Consider the following 20,972-nt stretch of genomic DNA (forward strand, 5'->3'; position numbering starts at 1 on the left):
CATTCCAGCTGGCCATTGTTATTCGTTTATAGGCCTCTGTGGAAAACCATGTTTTTGTCAGATGTAGCTTGTCCCTATGATTGTATGCCTTACAAATATGACTCCTCTTAACACTCAAAGTATTAACTGGCTGATACTCTGAATAGTATTGTCTATTGCGAAAGACTTTAGTCTGCATTGTTTATAGGCTTCATTCTTCCAGAGCCTCTTCTAGAAGCTCTTATCCACACTGCCTCTAGAGCAGTGATAAATACACATTCCCATGCGGAAAAAACAAAGAAGACATGTGCAAATAGTCCCCAAATTACACTGAGCATAATGTGATCTCTACAGAATTTGGTCAAGAAAAGCTTCTGCTTCAATAAAATGTAAGTATTATCATTAGTACCTTGGCTTAGGTTCGACCTGAATTTGAACACTCCAAACTTAGGTGTAAATAATGAACATGGAGAAATTACATGTCTGTTAACAAGGCATGTTACATTCTTAATTTTTTTCTGTTATTTCTGAGAAATGGTTATATTTGGTAACACAGGCTAGTGTGAAGCTTATAATCCTCCCATGTACTGGGACTGTCAGAATATATATGAAATCTGGGACACTGAATTTTGTTAAGTGGATTCATATAATACATGTCATTTTGTGTCTCATTTAGTTCACTTAGCAAGATGTCTTTAAAGTTTACTCATTGTTACATGTGTCAGCATTCAGTTTCTTTTTACAGCAGAGGAGAATCTGGTTGTATGTGCACACTAATTAGTGTATGCAGTCATCCATGGATAGACATTTCCATTGTTTCATCCTTTTGGTGGCTGTGACTAGTGCTGCTGTGTACACTGACCATAATATATTTGAATCCCAGTGTTCTATTTTTTGGCCACGAGGGAAATCTTGTATTCCAGGTAGAGAAAACAGCAAGCTGCCTGGTGTGTCTAAGCAACAGCAGGAAGGTCAATTAAACAGAAGCAGGACACCTAGACTGGTAAGGAGGAAGTAGGTGGCAGGAGAACTGGTTTTGTGTAGTAATGGAACTGAAGGGGATTATATAAACATAGGGGATTATATAAACATAGGGGATTATATAAACAGTGGGGCTGATCTATAGCTACACTCCCAATTCATTGATCCCCCAGTCTTTCCACCGATACAAATTACCTTCTAAATGAATTGAGAAAAGTATGAGACAGGGGTAATAAGCCTGATGTTCGAATCCCACGGCTTTCTCCTCTTAAGTTCTTGTCCCTGCACTGATAGCTTTCTCTCAGGTTGTTTTCCTGCTGCAACAACTGAATATAAGTAACCTTTGGCAATGGTTTTCAGCCCTCTTCCACTTAATTTCCATGTCTCCAAATACCCTAAGATGTATTATCATAACCTAAAATTTCATTTTTATCTAAGCTGACAGTGTTTTTTACAGTTTGTAGTTTCATTTTTTTTTTGGTTGATGTTATTTTTGAGATAAGTTCTTAATAAATAGTCCTACTCGGTCTGGAACTTACAGAGATCTGTTTCTGCCTTTTGAGTGCTGTAATTAAACAAGTGTGTCACCATGCCAAACAGGTATAAACTTTTTAAATAAAAGGAACCAGAAGGCATAATAATCAGCAATAACAACAACTATCACCATTTAAAAATGGGTCTATATTCCAACACTGAAGAAAAGCACTTCATACATATTTAAATAATTGATTGTTTTCTTAATCCCAAGAAGCACGCTTTACCAGTTCAGTAATATAAGTGAAGTTATACTCTCAGAGAGGTTAAGTAACTTTCTTATAATGCAAGTAATTCCTAAAATCAGGCCTAAGACTGGGTTTTACCACAAAGCCAAATGCTTCTGGAACAAAGCAGTAATTTTTCAATCATTTTTCAGTTACTCTCAAACCTCAATCCTCCCAAGTCTCCACAAACTTAGAAGACAATTCAAGGTCAACATTAACTGGAACTAACTCTTGGTCTCGGTATTAAAGAACATATTACTTTTCTTAGAATCCTAAAGCTGGACAGAAGCCAGTTGGCTCTAAGGCTGCAGGCACATCTCTATAATCTGATCTAGACAGATGGGTATTTTCTATTTTTAATGACATCCAGGAAAGAAAATTCTTGTCTACTGAATTTAGATTGTGAGCCAAAGGAAGGAAGCATATCTAATTTTAATCTCCATTATAGCTACACCTCCACATGCATCCTGAACATTATTGTTACAACTAAAATTATACTTACTAACTATAATCCAAAAATAAAGCTGGTCACTAGAAAGGAGTTCCCCTGGACTCTCCAAATGACAAGAGAACACAACAGATTTAATTGACAGCATAATGGAGCTGACATGGAAACAACTGTTCCTGCTACCTAAAAACCCACCTCCCACAAATTAAAATAACAGTGTCCAGTATAGTGTAACCAGATTTAAAAATTAATACCAAGCCAGGCATATTATTTTTCTAATGTGAGTAAATGTTTAATCCCAGCACTCAGGAGGCAAGTGGATCTCTCTGAGTTCCAGGCCAGCCTAGTCTACACAGCTAGTTCCATGCTGGCCAGAGCTATCCAGTGAGACACTAGCCTTAGTCTTCTACTGTGCTAAAACACCTTGGTAACAGCAGCTTGGAGAGGACAGGGTTTACTTTGCTAATACTTCCTTATCACAGTTCTTCACTGAGGGAAGGGAGGGTTTGGAACTCAAGGGAGAAGGTGATGCCGAGACCATGGAGGACTACTTACTGGCTTGCTCCCATGGCTTGACCAGTCTGCTTTCTTTAGCATGCAGGACCAACAGTCCAGGGGGGTAAACTGCTAGGTCCTCTCAAATCAACCATCAATCAAGAAAATGCACCACAGGCTTGCCCTCAGGCCAATGTGGTGGGAACATTTTTACAGTTGAGGTGTTCTCTATTCAAAAACGACTCTAGGCAGCTGGGTGGTGGTGATACATACCTTTAATCTCAGCATTTGGGAGGCAGGGGCAGGCTGATCTTAGAGTTCGAGACCAGCCCGGCCTACAGAGTGGGTTCCAGGACAGCCAGGGTTACATGAGAAACCCTGTCTCAACAAACAAAAACCAACAAAACAAAACAACTCAAACAAAACAACATCCCCAACCATGACTTTAGCTGTATAAGATGACATAAAAACTAGCACAGATACTGTCTCAAAAACAAAAAAAATGAACAAACATTAACTCTAAATCTTAATAATAAGGCTAATGTATGTGTTAACACTTTGATGGCCAGTTTTTATTCTTGTTTTTATTTTAATTAGCTTTAAAATATTTAATTAGCTTTTTTTTTGTAAAAAAAAAAACGTTTATTTTTAAGTGTGTGTGTGTGTGCTTACGCACATTATGAGTCAGGTACTGGCAGAAATTAGAATATGACATAGGAATCTATGAGACTAAAATTATAGGAGATTGAGGTGCCCCATGTCTGGGAGGGAAACAAACTTCTGGACTTCTGCAAGGGCAGTATGGCTGCTAAACCAATGATCCTCCTCTCTAGTCCTTAGCTCAGGCTTTAAAATCCAAGTAACTTAATAACCTCCCAAAGATTTTACCTTAATTCTAGCTGTCAGATCATCTTTTGTCAGATCTCAGCACACTATAGAAAACAAACAAACAAAACCCACAAATTCTGAAAAGCAGAAAAATTTAATAATGTATTTAATTTGAGGGAGGAAATCTAAGAGCATTTTCTTCTGTAAGCTACTAGTTACAGCTGACACAAAAGTTAAATTAGTCCTAAGTAAATTGTTTCCAAATTCACAGGGTGTGGTGCCATATGCCTTAAATCTCAGCACTTTGAAGACTGAGGTATGTGGATCTCTGTGATTTCCAGGACAGTCAGAGCTACACAGAGAGACCCTGGCTCAATAAAACAAAACAAATCAAGCAAACGAACAAGCACTCAAACTAACCACCGAGCTTACATTTCTTCAAAGCTAGGAAGGCTTCTGAAACATAGTGGCTTCTAAGAACATTAACTCTAGTCATATTATATCAAATTAAACTCACCAGTTCATAATTTTGAAAAATATTGCAAAGTAATCTCCTAAACATAAGCACTGACATTAAAGTCTAGCAAAGACTAGCAATAAATTCAAGTTAATAAAGTTAAGTTCATATATACTACAACAGTTCTGTTGGTATAATTCAAAAAATCTGAATAATAATTCAACTAGTTTTGTAAATTCTAATTTTTTATTATTTATTTGTGTTTTGTTTGTGTGTGCATGCACACATGTGTGAGTGCCATGTCACATATGTAAGGTTAGAGGTAAGCCTGCAGGATTCAGTTCTCATTCCACCGTGTGGGTCCTGAGGACTGAACTCTGGCCATCATGCTTGGTAGTAAATGCCCTTACCCACTGAGCCATATAACCAGAATGCGATGATTTAACCCCTTCTTCAACTCCAAGCCTGGAGCTAAAGGGCCCACTGAGCTGAATCTCCAATTGCCAAGATTATTTCTTTAAGAGACCTGTTTTGGGGGCTAAAGAGATGGCTCAGTGGTTAAGAGCAATGGCTACACTTCCAGACGACCTGCACCAGCACTTCCAAGGTAGCTCCAGCTGGCATGCCATTCCAGTCCCAGGGAATGTGATGCCCTCTTCTGGCTTCCTTGGGCATCTGCACTCATATGTATTTGCACCCGAGCCCCCAAAACACATGCACACATGCGCACACACTCAGTAAATAAAATCTTTTGTAAAATATTTAAGACCCATAGTTTCAATTAATTAATTTCACTTTATTTTTTAACCCCAACATCTCTCCCCATTAATAATAACCCGTTTGCAAAAGAAGTAAATGAGAACTCAAAACTAAAAAGGGGCCAGAGAGATGGCTCAAGGCACTTGCTACACAATCCTAAGGATCTGAATTCAAGCCCCAGAATCCACATCAAATAGGAAAGACAGAGGTCAAGCTGTTCTCTGGCCTCCACCTGTTACCAGACATCCTGGGCTAGAGAGACCCTGTGTCAAAGCAAACAAATCTTATGCCAGGGCCAGGAATAAAATTTTGTGGTAGGGCACACTCTTAGTACACTCGAGACTCTAGGTTCTTTCACCAGCATTGCAAAAATGGCAATAATAAAGTGATGGGTTCTGAAGCAGAGATAACGGATAGCCTAGGTTATCAGCTCTTGTCAATGCCCTCCTCACACTGACTCTGTGTGACTCTCACACTCTCCACACCATTCTTGTGGTCTCCATAGCACTTTCGTCAACAAGCAGCATGTCCCCTTCCACCCTATGCCTCCTCCATCTTTTAGTTGATAATGACCAGATGTTATGTACTACATTTTAACTCGTCAGACCTTGCTTTGAGTATTTCCTAGTGCTACATTTCAGATCAGGCCAAAGCATTCCTATCTTGAAAACCCAAACTCCTCAAAAATCCAAAACTTGTTAGAGTACCAATGTGACACCATAAGTGGAAATTTCCAGTTGATTTGTGACATGCTGCAATCAAAATGCTGCTGTGCTAAAACTGCTTCAGAATAAAATATATGTTCATTGTGCAAAAAGCAGTATATACATTGTATATAATGCAAACAAATTCTGTTTATAAACTTGAGTTCTAGCTCTGAAATTGCTCCTTATATATATGTTCTAAAATCTGTGGAGACCTCCAATCTAAGGCATGCTGGCCCTAAGCATTTCAGACACAGGTTACTAACCCTGTAAAACTAAACCTGTAAAACTATGTTTGTCTTGACTGTGCCACTTCTCAGCCATCACCATGTTTTCTTGGGACTCAGGGTGTTTCTCTGTATGTGAAATAATCCACTTGTCTCTCAATCAGGTGAAAAAAAATGTCTGCCAGCAAACACTACACCCTCAGAATTAAGATATCATCTCTCCAAAATTGCTCCTGTGAGCATTTTTTTCCCTTTCTCAGAAAAACTGAAGCACCCACACTTTGGTCTTCCTTCTTCTTGAGCTTCATTTGGCCTGTGAATTGTATCTTGTTTATTCTGAGCTTTCGGGCTAACATCCACTTACCAGTGAGTGCATATTGTGTGTTCTTTTGTGACTGGGTTACCTCACTTAGGATGATATTTTCTAGTTCCATCCATTTGCCTAAGAATTTCATGAATTTATTGTTTTTACTAGCTGAGCAGTACTCCATTGTGTAAATGTACCACATTTTCTGTATCCATTCCTCCGTTGAAGGACATCTGGGTTCTTTCCAGCTTCTGGCTATTATAAATAAGGCTGTTTCCTGTGGGGCAGGGACTGAAGGAAAGGCCATTCAGAGACTGTCCTATCTGGAGACTCATCCTATAAAAGTCACCAAACCCTGACACTATTGTGGATACCAAGAAGTGCTTGAGGAAAGGAGCCTGTTATGGCTGTCTCCTGAGGGTTCTCCCAGCGCCTTACAGATACAGAGGCAGATGCTAGCAGCCAACTACTGAACTGAGCGCAGGGTCCCCAGTGGAGGACTGGAGGAGCTGAAGGGTTTTGTAGCCTCATGGGAAGAATGACGATGTCAGCCAACCAGACCCCCCAGGGCCCCCAGGGACTAAGCCATCAATCAAGGGGCACACATGATTCCAGCCACAATTGTGGAGGAGGAATGTCTTGTCAGACATAGGTGGGAGGAGAGGTTCTTGGTCCTATGAAGGCTGGATAGATGCCCCAGTGTGGGGAAATCAAGGGGCAGGGGTAGGTGGGAGCGGGTTGGGTGAAGGGGCATCTTCTTGTAGGCAGGGGGAGGGAGGATGGGTTGGGGGTTTTCTGGGAGGTAGGGGAAACTGGGAAAGGGTATAACATCTGAAGTGTAAATAAAGAATATAGTCAATAAAAAAAAAAGATATCTTCTCTTGTCCTCTCCTGCCACTTACTTTCGTGTTTGCTGATGAAAATTCTGAGATGACCTAATTTAAAAACAAGATCTAGCAGTTAGAAGAAAATAAGGACACATTTATTAGCTAACAACTGTGGATCAAAACAAAAGCTTGGTCCACATTTCTGACTTTAAGAATACTCAAAATGCTGTGGGTTGTTATCTGTAAAGATATCTCTTTCCTGCAAAAAGTCCTTAGGAGTACTCTCCTATCAACTTTATCCATTTCATGTAATTCTCTTAAAATTCATTGTAAATAATTCAGGTTTTCTTCTGGGTTGGCCTTGATGTGGGTACTTGTAGAATTTGGCTCAGGAATGTGTTTTGTTTTGTTTTCCTACACAAACTCTCTTTTGGTTCAAAAAGCCCTTTATTTCTGAAACTCTTTAGCCTAAATTTTAATATTATTCTTGACAATCTAAACACTGAATAACTGAGAAGAAAACACACAATGAATTTAAGATATATATACTTTATTACATGTAAACTATGTCTCAATAAGCTGAAAGGAATGGTCAAAAGTAATCATATTACAAGCAAGTAATATATCTGAGACATTGCTTCTAATTTTTAAGTTTATTCTGATACTACCTATCATCAAGTCCCCAAAGTATCACAAATCCTCCCCTCAACCTGGTTTCAAAATTTTTCATTACCTTTCTCCTAATGCTTTTTTCTTTATTTTTCAGCAAATGTTTAAAGTCTTGAAAAAATCTGAAGCATTTTCCATTTATTAGCCTTTCCAGTTTTCTGTCCCTAAACTCCTGAGTGCTACTTATTACCGATTTTGGGTCACAACCTAGCAGCAGTGATGACTGGACAAAAGCATAAATAATCACTGAAGTCTCCCAAGCCTCTACCTCTAACATACATACTTGTTTACAGAGCTGGAGAGATGGCACATCAGCTAAGAACAGCCTTTGAGATTGCAAAGGAGCTGAGTACTCCATTTCTAGCAACCACATGGTAGCTTACCAACATTCCTAACTCCAGTTCCAGGGGATCCTACCCCTTCTTTCAAATTCCACGGGTACCATGCACACATGTTCACATACATCCAGGTAAAAATGCATACAGTAATAATAAAAAATTCTAACACACCAGTTTTACAGATGAAAACTGATCTGCTAAGTTGATGTATTTTTTTCCCAATGGTTCCTGGCTTGAACCATTCAAAGGTTTTTGCTTTTGAAGACTGGAGTCAGGAAAGTGGTGCTGGAGAGTTGGCTCGCAGTAACTATTCCAGAGGATCTAGATTTATTTCCCAATATCCACATGGTGGCTTGTAACTGCCTCTAACTCCAGTCTTATAGAATCTGATGCTCTCTTCTTGCTTCTGTGGACACTAGTTATCCACATGGTGCAGACATAGATGCAGAGAAAACATTGATATACATATACATAAAGTAAAAGATGTAGCAAAGAGTAGTGCGGTACATGCCTGTAAACCCAGCGTTGAAGCAGCTAGGTAGAACATCATCTGTTCAAGGCCAACCTGGCCTAAATACAGCAAGAAGAACAAAGCACATCAATTTTGCCTTAATTACTTTTCTATTGCTGTGGTAAGACATCATGATGGAGGTAAAATACAGAAAGAATAATTTACTGGGACTTAGAGTTTCAGAGGGCTAGTTAGAGTCCATGACCATCATGGAGAGGAGCACAGCAGCTGGCAGGCAGGCATGGCGCTGGAGCAGTAGCTGAGGGCTTACATCTTATCCACAAGCACAGGGCAGAGACAGAAAGCTATCTGGGAATGGCTTGGGCTTTTGAAACCTTAAAACCCGCCCCCAAAGACACACCTCCTCCAATAAGGCCATACCTAATCCTTCCCAAACAGTTCCACCACTGGACCCAAGAATTCAAACAACCACATTGCTCTTGTAGACACGAAAACCGAGCTGCCTGCATAAGAACATCATTAGCATTTACTTTCTTTCTTTAGTAAAAAAAAAAAAAAAAAAAAAAAAAGCCATAATGGACAAATAAAATGGAAACCAGTGAGGTAAAAGTCAGTAAGGGCAGAGGGTATATAATCCACCTTTCCTGTCTGGGAAAGTTAACAATGCTTCTAAAGGAACAGATAATTGTTCTTACAGTCAAGGCAAGCCAATTCACAGTATGATCTCTACTGTAAATGCTGACAAAATAAAACACCAAGCTAATCACTTACTGCTGTATTACTTAAAAAAATGTTTTCCTGAGTTCGTGAATCTACATTTTGGGTAACCTTGGCAAGGGTACCATCTATGCTCTTCCTGGATGCAGGGCTTTAACAGGGATGTGGAAGATCAGGCTCTGCATTTCTGCTAGACTGTTTAGCACATGGTTGGCAAGCTGATGCTGGACACCTGCTGGAAACTCAGCTTGGGTTAGAACCAGACACTTTTAGTTTCTCTTACACAAGCCTCTCATGACTGTGTGGCTCCTCACGGCATAATATAACAAGGTAACCAGGCTTGAAAAGGAATGGCCCAATCCCCAAAAGTAATGCTGGGAGCAGCATTACTTAGGCCACATTCTATTGGTGATGGCAATTAAAAAGGATTGTTTTGATTAAAAGACAGGGACAGGACAAATGAAATATGTGGTCACAGTCCAAGTGGAACATACAGACTAAAACATAGAAGCTGTCGTAGCAATGAGACAGGTATATATCAGAAATAACAGACTTTATATACAGGTATATATCAGAAAAGCTGACTTTAGGACTGTGTGTTGGTTGTTATAGAGCAATGTTTCCTATAAACAGAAACCATGGCCAGGGAGATGGCACACACTTTCAATCCCAGCACTCAGAGAGACAGAAGCAGGCTGATCTGTGTGAGGTTATCTGGTCTGCAGAGTGATCAGCCCCAGGCCAGCCAGGGCCACACAGTAAGACCCTGTCTCAGAAACAAAACAAAACACGAGCAGAAACAGAAAGTAGTAAGGTTTTCCTCCAGTGACTAAAATGAATCCAATGGCCTATTAATAATTATCTTCAGAATCCAATGAATTAAAATTACAGGTGGAAGGATTAGCTGTTTTCCATAATAGAGTCATTTTTAAAAAATGAAACCCAGTGATCTTTCACTAAAAATTAAACACACTGAGTTGGGCAAGATTTCTGATACCGAGTAAGTCTACTGTTGGGCAAGATTTCTGATACCGAGTAAGTCTACTGCCTTTCCCTGGTACAGCTAAGAATAGGCTCTCTCATTTACTCTCCAATGAAAGTCAGGTGTGATGGCTACTCTTAGGCATCAACTTGACTACAGCTGGAATTAAATAAAATCCAAACATGGAGGGGCTCACCTGTGAGGGATTTTGCTTAATTTCAAGTATGAAAATTCACTTCTAATGTAGATCTTTGAGGTAGAAAGATACATTTTTTAATCCAAATCTGTTGAACTAGGAAAAAAATATGTCTTTAATCCTGAATCATGAGGAAAAAAGACATACCCTTTAATCTGAGCTACACCTTCTGCTAGATGCCTAACTAAAGCTGAAACAAAGGAAGCTTTTGATCTTTTCTCTTCTTTTTCAAGACAGGGTTTCTCTCTCTATCTCTGAGTTTCCTGAAATTCACAGAAGTCCACCTGTCTCTGCCTTCTGAGTGCTGGGATTAAAGGCTTATACCACTACTAGTCAGCTGAGGCTTTTGCTCTTTTTCTGCTTGTTCTCAAGTATATTCCTTCACTGGCATCAGTGCCTACTTCTTCAGGATTCTAGCATCTACTGAAGACTAAGACATCCAGCCATGTGGACTGAGAAACTTCTGGATTCCTGGACTTGCCATGTAGAGCCAGCCACTGTTGGATTAGCTGGACCACAACCTGTAAATCATTATAATAAATCCCCTATGTATATAGAGATACATCCTATATGTTCTGTTATTCTAGAGAACCCTGACATCAAGAGAGCTTCTTTTTTGTAAAATTCTACATTGGAAGAATTTTCATTCATTCATTCATTCATTCATCTCATTCTGTTGTTACTAAAGTAAAAACCTGTCAAACAAAGTGAAGGAGAAGCTGAGGCCCCTGCAGCCTGTTTCAAAGTCAGGTTCCCTGGCACAGAACAACTCACTACATAACCAATGTTGAAAAAGTGAATAAAAACCCCGGGGTATGTAGAAGAGAAGACAAGTGACTCACAGCCTGACAAACCTCCGGGGAATTCCACCAGCACAGGGGAGTATATACATTCTAGTTCTAAAATTCCACAAAGATGGCCCTTATGTTAGCCACCAGTCCTTTCTGACAACTAGAGTAAGAGATGTTTGCAGAAATATCTATCCAGGCATTACCAACATATGGAAGTATAAGGAATTCTTCTCAAGAGTAATACTTCTGTGGACTACCATATGACAATGTGATTGATTTTTATCATCAGATCATTGAGAAAAACTCAGAAAGGACAAAAGTACCATGAATTCATGAGAACCTCTACCAAATTCTATTTGGACATTACCATAAGGGCACTCATATAAAACAGAATGTTCAAAAAAAAAATACTTGATTGGAATACATTTCTTAGGAATAGGAACAAATACCTATCAATTATTGGTAAACATCTGCATAAAATATATTTGAAAGAAAGGAACTGTAGACTGGTGTGAAGGAACACACCGATAACCTTAACATTTGGAGACTGAGAAAGGAGGGCGGCAGGTTTGAGGCCAGCCTGGGCCACACAGTAAAACCTTGTCTCAAGAAAGGAGAAAGAGGAAGGGAGGGCTGGGGACATGGTCAGTGGGCAAAGCACCTATGATTACAATTTGAGAACTCAAATTCTAATCCCTAAATCTACATGGTAAAGCAGAGTGGCCTGTATTTGTAATCCCAGTGCTCCTATGATGAGAAGGGAGGCAAAGGGCTCCCCAGCTCACAAGCCAGCGTGCTTGGCAATGAAGCAGCCCACACAGAGACCCCATTTCAGACAAGGTGGAGGGCAACGATCAACACTCGAGACTGTCCTCTCACATACAGATACACATGGCATTTACACACGCGTACTCATACAAATATGCAGATACATACATGTACCCACATCATACACATACACACAGAAAAATGAGAAAGCACCATGACAATTATTTCATTGTTTCTAAATTTATCTTGTATATATGTACTCACGCACATGTACACAATATACAAGTGTACATCACAGAGCATGTGTGGATGTCAGAAGACAACTTACAGGAGAGTGGGTTCTGCCCTTCCACCTTTACATGGGTTCCCAGGATCCAAAGCAGATCATCAGGCTGGGCAGCAAGCACCCTGACCCATGCAACCATCTTGCTGGTCCTCCAGAAAATCTTAAGGAGTTGTTTTTGGGGGCATTTTACCTCAGGGTTTCTCTTACTACACATGTGGATAGATATACTCAATAAGTAATCTTTTCCAAAACAGATTGTGTGGTTCTATTATAAATTTGTCAATTCCTCCTTTTTAATATATATATTTTAATAATATAAAACTGTTTTTGTTTTGTTTTTCTTTTTCATTTTTTGAGACAGGGTTCCTCTGTGTAGCCTGACTATCCACTCTAGACCAGTCTGGCCTAGAAAATCAGACATCCTCCTATCTCTGTCTCCTGAGTGCTAGAATTAAAGGTGTGTGCCACTAAGCACAGAACACATTCTTATTAATTAAAAATATAACAACTCTCTAACTAGTTGAAGGCAAAGTTTTGGTCTTTTAATTAATTTGTTTATTTTTAAGTAAAGACAGGTCTCTTTTCCTTGTGTATCTCTGGCTAGCCTAGAACTTACTACATAGACCAAGGTGGCTTTAGACTCCCAAGAGATCCTCCTGCCTTGCCTATTGAGTGCTGGGGGACTAAAGGTGTACACCACCATGCCTGGCCCCAGACCCTTGTGAGTTCCAGGACAGTCAGACCTACAAACTGACACCCTATATGGGGAAAAAACAAAAACAAAAAAACCCAAAATAAACCAGTCAAGTAGGGTCTGGTAAAGGCTTTAGGTGGGGGCTGTGGGACTCCTCTTTCTCTTTAGGTGGGGGCTGTGGGACCCCTCTTTCTCTTTGGGTGGGGGCTGTGGGACTCCTCTTTCTTTTTAGAGGGGGACTGTGGGACCCCTCTTTCTCTCTGCCTTCATGCTTCCTGGTCACGAGGTAAGCAGCTTTGCTCTAACATATAATCACACCATATGTTGTCAGTCCCAAAGCAATAGAGACAGCTGACCATAGACTAAAATAAGCAAAATTGTGAGTGGGAAAAAAAACCCCTTGGTCTTTTTAACCTAAGTATCACCTCAGCTATCTGTCATAGTGACAGAGCCCACTAATGTACAGGCACATTTTCTTTCAAGGCCTTGTGGAAAGTACAAGAACTGAAGGGGAACAAGTGTGCCAAAACCAGAACACAAAGAAGCAGCTAGCATTAGAGTGAAGCATTTCCACAATAGCTGCCAAGTTCACCAAAATCCGTGCACCTCTCCTTTTGCTTAGCTTGTGGTGAAGATGACTGTGGTGAAGATGACTATTTCAAAGCTGACTGCAGTAGAAGAAAACTCACAGCTAACAATATGGAAGCTCTAATATGTTTTGGAACACTTTGGAAAACCTGGGAAAGGACAGAAAGCAAGGCCACAAGGTGACTGGGCTTATGTACCTGCAGGGTTCTCAGAACAGACAGACACACTAGAAGAAATTCACTCATGTAACACTGTCTGAGAAATCTGAGATCAGCAGTCAGCAAACTAGAGACCTGAAAGAGCCAATGGTTTGGCACTGATCCAATCTGAAGATACACACACACACACACACACACACACACACACACACACACACGAGAGAGAGAGAGAGAGAGAGAGAGAGAGAGAGCGCGAGCGAGCACGCTGATGGGGTAATAATCCAAGAGCCAAAAACAGGTTTAAGAGCTAAACCCAAAGTCAGAGCTATAGAAGCCTTGTCTTCTTCACATCCAATGTTGACCTCTTGAACCCTGCCTTAGTGGGAAGCAGCTGAGTACACAAATTAAAAAAAAAAAAAAACAAACCTTGCTTTAATTACACTGGCAGAAGTTACCTGACTTTATTCTGTTTAGATCTTCAAATAATTAGATGAGGGTATGAGTTTTACTTGATCTACTCATGCAAATGTTCATTTCAAAAGCCAGGCATAATGTCACATTCTGGTATTCCCACTCCTTGAGAGGAAGAGACCAGAAGATTGTCACAAGTTCAAGGCTAACCTAGTACTGATACTGAATTCCAGGCCTTCTAGGATATATAATACCCTGTCTCAAAAAGAAAACAAGCAAATAAAATGAAAAAAAAAATCTTATCCAAAACACAGACAGGAGACAATTCATTATCATCACTGTCTTATTTCCTAACTTTCCCAGACAGGCAAAATGGCATTAAAAGATTTTGAAACCTACAGCTGGCATGATGGTTCAAACCAGGAATCCTAGCATTTGATAAGGCAGGAGCATCAGGAGTTTAAAGTCATCTGCATAGGCAGTAAAGAAACAAAAAAGATCACATTTAAAATAAACCTTAAAATCTGGTGACAAGTAGATAAGAACCAGGCAGAGGAAAGTGACTCCTCACAGGTCATTTATACTATGGTCTAACATAAGCAGAGACTTTCCTCCCAATCTGTGGAGCAAAAACTGTGATGTGAAAAGTTAGCTCTGAAGATGTATTACTCCCTGGAACTGAACTGCCCTTCAGAGCAATAAAGAAAGATAGCTGCTTTGAGGTGGCGTGCTACTCACTGGTAAAGATTCACACTTAGCATGCCCAAGTCTCCGCCAATCCCACCCTCAAGACAAATCTGTTTTCAAAATATACATTTCCCCCCTTTTTTCTCCTGTTCTAAACACACAGATACTTCATCCTTCATTTCCTAGTACCCTCACATATGTGTGTGTACACATGCACTTGGCCCATCACAGACCTATCCAGAACAAAAGAGCACTAAAAGGTTGAGTCCTTTGGTTACAGGAGAACCAGTCCTGGAAGCAAGGAGTCTGTCCAAAGAAAGTCACAGGCTAAAATAGCCCAGCCCATGTATAGCCAGAACATTTGAGTTAAGCTGCTGGCTACACTACAGTCATATCAACATTTCTGAAGAACCAGCCTGTATCCATCTTACATTTAAAAGCCATCTTACTGTAAAGACAATCTAGGTTCATTTTTGAAGAATTGGGTTATGCCTCACCTGTAATCTTAACTACAAACAGTTCTGTATTTTTTAGCCCAGGAATGGCATGTTTTAAAAAATATCTACCTTTGTTTCAAAGGGTTATATGACCCATGATTACCTTATGAACCTGCTGTGATTAACTTGTTTTGACCACCTGCTATGTTCTGCACTTGGAACCCTGCCCTCTTTGTCTGCCAACTCCCCCCACTTGGAAAGCCTCTGCCCCTGAGCTATAGAAGCCTTGTCTTCTTCACATCCAATGTTGACCTCTTGAACCCTGCCTTAGTGGGAAGCAGCTGAGTACACAAATTAAAAAAAAAAAACAAAACCTTGCTTTAATTACACTGGCCATGATGATTTGGGTTGGTGGTTTTTCTCCTCCCATCTTTGGGATGAAGAGATACACTCCAAGTTCACTCATATGGCATCCAGCAGGTCACAGAAGGGCTGCTAGCAGGTTCACTGTGTGGGGGCTGCTAGGCCAAGTATCTTTCCCACATGACCTTCCTATGGGCATCCTAGTTCCCATCATTTTAGAGATGTCCCACAACATGGCCTCCCCCAGAGACAGACAGAGGGAGAAAGAAGAGTCAGCCATTTTATCCCCAATGTGGGAAGTGATGCCTTATCAAGTCCTTTCTAGTCATTAGAAATGTACCACCAAATCCAGCTCACACTCTAGGAAAGTTAAGCTTCATCTTTCAACGAAACAGAAGACAATAAGAATGACATTGCATACATCTCCTTAATATTACCAGAGAGGGTGTGGTGGTTTGAATAGACTCAAGTGTCTGAAAGCTTGGTTTATAGGAAGTAGCCCTATTATAGGAGGTGTGGCCTTGTTGGAGTAGGGGTGGCCATGTTAGAGGAAGAGTGTCACTATGGGAGTCTATGTTCAAGTTAGGCCCAGTGTGGTACACAGCCTCCTGTTGCTGCCTGTGCATCAAGATGTAGAGCTCTCAGCTCCTCCTCCAGGAGGGTGTCTGCCTGCACACTGCCATGGTTCCTGCCATGATGATAATGGACTAAACCTCTGAACCCGTAAGCCAGCCCCAATTAAATGTTTTCCTTTATAATAGTTGCTCCAGTCATGGTGTCTCTTCACAGCACTAAAACCCCAACTAAAACCGAGGAGCTGGTAAGATGGCTCAGCAATTAAGAACACTGGCTGCTTTTCTAAAGGTCCTGAGTTCAGTTCCCACATGGCAGCTCACTCATTTGTAACTTTAATTCCAGGCCTGACAAATACTCTACACACAAAACATTTTTTTTTTTTAAAGAGTCTATAAAAATGACCAGAGAGACCTATAGAATCCAAGGAAAATAGAAGCTAAACTAGGCATAGTGGTGCTCTTCTATATCCTAGCTTCTCTGGAGGGTGAGGCAGAACCCAAAGAGCTGATGAGTTTAAGACTATGGCAACAAAGCAGTATCTTATCTTAAAACAAAACAAAACCAAAGCCAAATAAACAAACAACAAAAAAATGGATAAAGTCATCAACAAGGGGAGGGTTATAGAGATGGTTCAACAGTTAAAACTAGCTGCTCTTCTAGAGGACCCAAGTTTGATTGCCAGGACCTATGCAGTGGTTAAAAAGTATCTGTAACTCCAGTTCTAGGTGATCCAACACTTTCCAGCCTTTCTAGGCACCATTCATACATGTAGGTGCTGATATACATGCAGGCAATACACACACACACACACACACACACAAATAAAACTTTAAAAAGTATATAAAAATAGTAACAAGAAAAGACACCAATGCATTCATTTTAACTTTATTCTCACCATATTCATCAATCCCCAAATCTCTCTCTCTCTCTTTTTTTTCCCCAAGAGAGGCTTATGTTTGCTTCCTGATAATGTTAATTCCTTGAGGACATTGTGCTCAGAGAAAGGGGGGGGGGGTGCCAGGCCTGTTTGTCACAACTCTAATCCCTACACTATGGATATAGGCCAGGCTGGGGTATGAAGTATAAGGTGAAGTTATCAGGGAGGTGCAGGGATTCCTTAGAGACGCCATAAGAAGAGTGGGTCTAAAACCATACTTCCCAGTGGTGTCTTAGACAAACAGCACACTCTCAGGGGGAAATGAGCAAAGAAAGCTAAAATCCAGACTCCAAAATTTCCAGGCACAACCCATAGGATCTTGTGTCTTGAGGCTGCCCATAGCCATCAGAGACATTAAACTCCAAAGACCTATGCTAGTCAAGCATTCTACCACCCTTCTAAAATTACAAAAAAACTCCAAATTTTAATTGAAAAGGAGAAAACATTTACTTTGATCTATGGCTTGTGTGTATCAGAGAGGGAGAGAGACAGACAGACAGACAGAGAGACAGAGATAGAGATAGAGAGGGAGAGGGAGAGGAATTCAGACCATGGTTACATGGCTTTATTCATTTTGGGCCTGTTGCAGCACAGAATATCACGACAGGAGTATATACTCATCTCACATGACCAGGAAGCAAAGAGAAAGGGAAGGGCTATAAATACCAATGTCCCCTACAGGGACTTCCTCTTATGTAACTTACTCTAAGTTACATTTTCTATGGTTCCATCACCTATATAAGAAACAAAACTTCAGCCAGGCATGGTGGCACACGCCTGTAATCCCAGCACTCTGGGAGGCAGAGGCAGGTGGATTTCTGAGTTCGAGGCCAGCTTGGTCTACAGAGTGAGTTCCAGGACAGCCAGGGCTACACAGAGAAACCCTGTCTCAAAAAAACCAAATCCAAAACACACACACACACACACACACACACACACACAAAGAAACAAATCTTCACCAGAGACTTTGGAGATACACTCAAGATTCAAACTGTAGCTCCACACACTAAAAACTATCCTTCTCCCTTTCCTTTGGTTGCGCATGGCTCCTCAAGTTCTTATATAATCCTAACAAAAGATACTTAATGCATCATTAGTAACGAGATTCAATTTCTCATCAGTATAGTAGAACAGGGGCACAAGAAGATAAGAATTTAATTGATACAAATTTATTATTAGAATAAAATACTATTAACGTGTATTAGTTACCTGGTTTTGCTAAGATTAATATTTTCTATATGCTTAAATACTGCTCTAACCCATGTATGAATCCTGGTGGTTTCAAAGAAACTTCCAAATAAGCTGACTAACCAAACCTTAGTATTTTTCAGGGCGGAGGAGATGGTTCAGCAGCAGGGAACACTTGCTCTTGTAGAGGACCGAGGCTTAGCTCCCAGCATCCACACTGTGTGGCTCACACCCTTCTAAAGTTACAGTTTTATGTGATCTGACACCCTCTTCTGGCCCCAAAGGGCACTGGGTTTGAGCTGGGGAAAGGTGGAAGTCCCAGGAGCAAAGAGCAGGCTCTCTTAAAGGAGCCATTGCATTTCTAGGTTAGTCCCAGATCCACCTTTAGTTAGTAAGTAAATAATAAGTACGCATTTACTCGAAGCATATGTTAAAACAAAGACAGACTTAATCCGAAAGTCCTAAGCAAAGTCCAAAGAAAAAATGAAAAGCTGAACCTGTGTTAAAAATTATACAAGACCAAATGACTTAACTATTTGACTGTAGAGTATTGGAGATGGGTTCTAATGTTTTGATTCAATTGGGAATCTGTGTCCAAACACTAAAGGTCCTTGTCTTCATTGGTTTTTGATCCATTAGAAAAGATGCCAACAGCCAAGTCAATGGCTGGGCACTTAAGAGATTTTTTTTGGGGGGGGGGAGAAGGAGGAAGGGAGTGAGAGAGAGATGAGTGAGAGAGAGTGAGCACAGGACAGAGAAAGCCAATGATCCATGTGAGAATTTTGGGTGGGTGGCTACTGGCCATTTCCCCAATTGGCCCTGGGGTAGCAGGGGAAGGCTTAGAAATGTCCAGATTTTGAGGTTGCCAAGGCATTTTAAAAATCAGCTAATGTGTCTTTCATTTGCAGATCCAAAGATTGCTCCTGGGTGGGTGAGGGAGTGCAATCCCCCTCTATTGTAACTCACTGCTACAATAGAGAGTTAAGACTGTTATAGACCACAGTCAAATTATCTTTGTCTATCTATCCTTTTGAAAGTTGTCTTAGTCAGGGTTTCTATTCCTGCCCAAACATCATGACCAAGAAGCAAGTTGGGGAGGAAAAGGTTTATTCAGCTTACTTGTCCACACTGCTGTTCATCACCAAAGGAGGTCAGGACTGGAACTCGAGCAGGTCAGGAAGCAGGAGCTGATGCAGAGGCCATGGAGGAATGTTTCTTACTGGCTTGGCTCTCCTGGCTTGCTCTGCTTGCCTCTTATAGAACCCAAGAGCACCAGCCCAGGGATGGTACCACCTACAAGGGGCTCTCCCCCTTGATCACTAATTGAGAATATGCCTTACAGCTGGATCTCATGGAGGCATTTCCTCACTTCTCTGTGATAACTCCAGCTTGTGTCAAGTTGATACATAAAACCAGCCAGTACAAGTCATAGCCTACTCTTATGTCTGACTTAGCATAATTTGTTCTTTACATACTGTCTGCTTATACGAGGTCAAAACAAGAATGTCTTCAAATAATGTCTGAAACCTGTAATAGGGTTTTCATAACCTTGCTGTAACCCACATAAAACAGACTTTCTTAAAAAAAAAAAAAAGACAAAAAAAACTTACGTTATTTTTATGCATATCTGTGTGTGCCTGGTGTCTGTGGGGGCCAGAACAAGGACTGGAGATGGAGATACTGATGATACTGACCACCATATGGGTGCTGGGAATTGAACTTGGGTCCTCTGCAACATAAAAGTTCAGGCATAGTAGTGTACATCTGTTACAGTATTTTCCATGTCCAATCACATTAGGGCAGTGGAAGGAGTAGGAGAGAGGGGGGCCCTCGAGAGGGAGAGGTCCCGGTTTCAGGTCAGAGAACCAGGATAAAATCTGACCTTTTTCTGTGTGTTTTTATAAGGTTAGAAATATTGGCGTGAGGCTTTTACTGTATTGACATCTTGTAACTGTGTTGATAATATCTATAAATCTAATTGGCTAATTAAGATTAAGAGTCCTGCTTTTCCCGGTTATTGGGTGATGAGTTGACAGATGGTGGGGAGTGTGGCAATTGTGTGGAACCCTGCTGGTAGCCTGGGATCCCCTTTGGAGAGACAGTTAGCTCACTGGCTGGCACAGGAGACCTGAGGCTGGACAGAGCTCAAGGGCTCTCCACTGTTAGGATGGCAGATCGATCGGCAGATGGCAGGATTGTGGTCAGGCACCTCAGGGAGTTACCGGGGTGTGCTGGCTGGGTTTGTGTGTCAACTTGACACAGGTTGGAGTTATCACAGAGAAAGGAGCTTCAGTTGGGGAAGTGCCTCCATGAGATCCAGATGTGAGGCATTTTCTCAATTAGTGATCAAGTGGGGAGGGTCGCTTGTGGGTGGTACCACCTTTGGGCTGGTAGCCTTGGGTTCTATAAGAGAGCAGGCTGAGCAAGCCAGAGGAAGCAAGCCAGTAAGAAACATCCCTCCATGGCCTCTGCATCAGCTCCTGCTTCCTGACCTGCTTGAGTTCCAGTCCTGACTTCCTTTAGTGATGAACTGCAACGTGGAAGTGTAAGCTGAATAAACCCTTTCTTCCCCAACTTGCTTCTTGGTCATGATGTTTGTGCAGGAATAGAAACCCTGACTAAGACAAATTGGTACCAGGAGTGGAGTATTCCTGTGACAACCTGACCATGTTTTGGGGAGGACTGTGGAAGGACTTTGAACTTTGAGCTAGAAAAGCCATTAGAATATTAAGAGCTCGGTGGAAAGTTCTGTAGGAGCTTGGAAGACAATGTTAAGAACATGCAAAAGATGGAGGCCTGGTTTGTGAAATTTCAGAGGGAAGATTAAAGACTCTTACAGTGGCTATGTTTTGATTGTGAAGATTCTGTGGTTTTGGTTAGCTGGGGCTGAAGAATCAGCTGTGAGTAACAAGATACCAGAACCACTAAAGCAAACCTTTGT

General features: G+C 41.0%; 1 protein-coding gene across 5 annotated transcripts in view; it reads right to left on the reverse strand.

The window, feature by feature from the left end:
* Scai (suppressor of cancer cell invasion) overlaps positions 1–20,972 on the reverse strand; it is a 110,515-nt gene that overhangs the window by 79,428 nt on the left and 10,115 nt on the right. Inside the window, exon 3 of one of the 5 annotated variants that reach the window (XM_052182431.1) lies at positions 19,642–19,760. The exons of the other annotated variants lie outside the window; for them this stretch is intronic. The gene's annotated coding sequence lies outside the window, so the exon portion shown is untranslated. The remainder of the gene's footprint in view (positions 1–19,641; positions 19,761–20,972) is intronic. 5 annotated transcript variants of the gene reach the window in all.

The sequence above is a fragment of the Apodemus sylvaticus genome, chromosome 5 (assembly GCF_947179515.1).
Source record: "Apodemus sylvaticus chromosome 5, mApoSyl1.1, whole genome shotgun sequence".
Lineage (NCBI taxonomy): Eukaryota > Metazoa > Chordata > Mammalia > Rodentia > Muridae > Apodemus > Apodemus sylvaticus.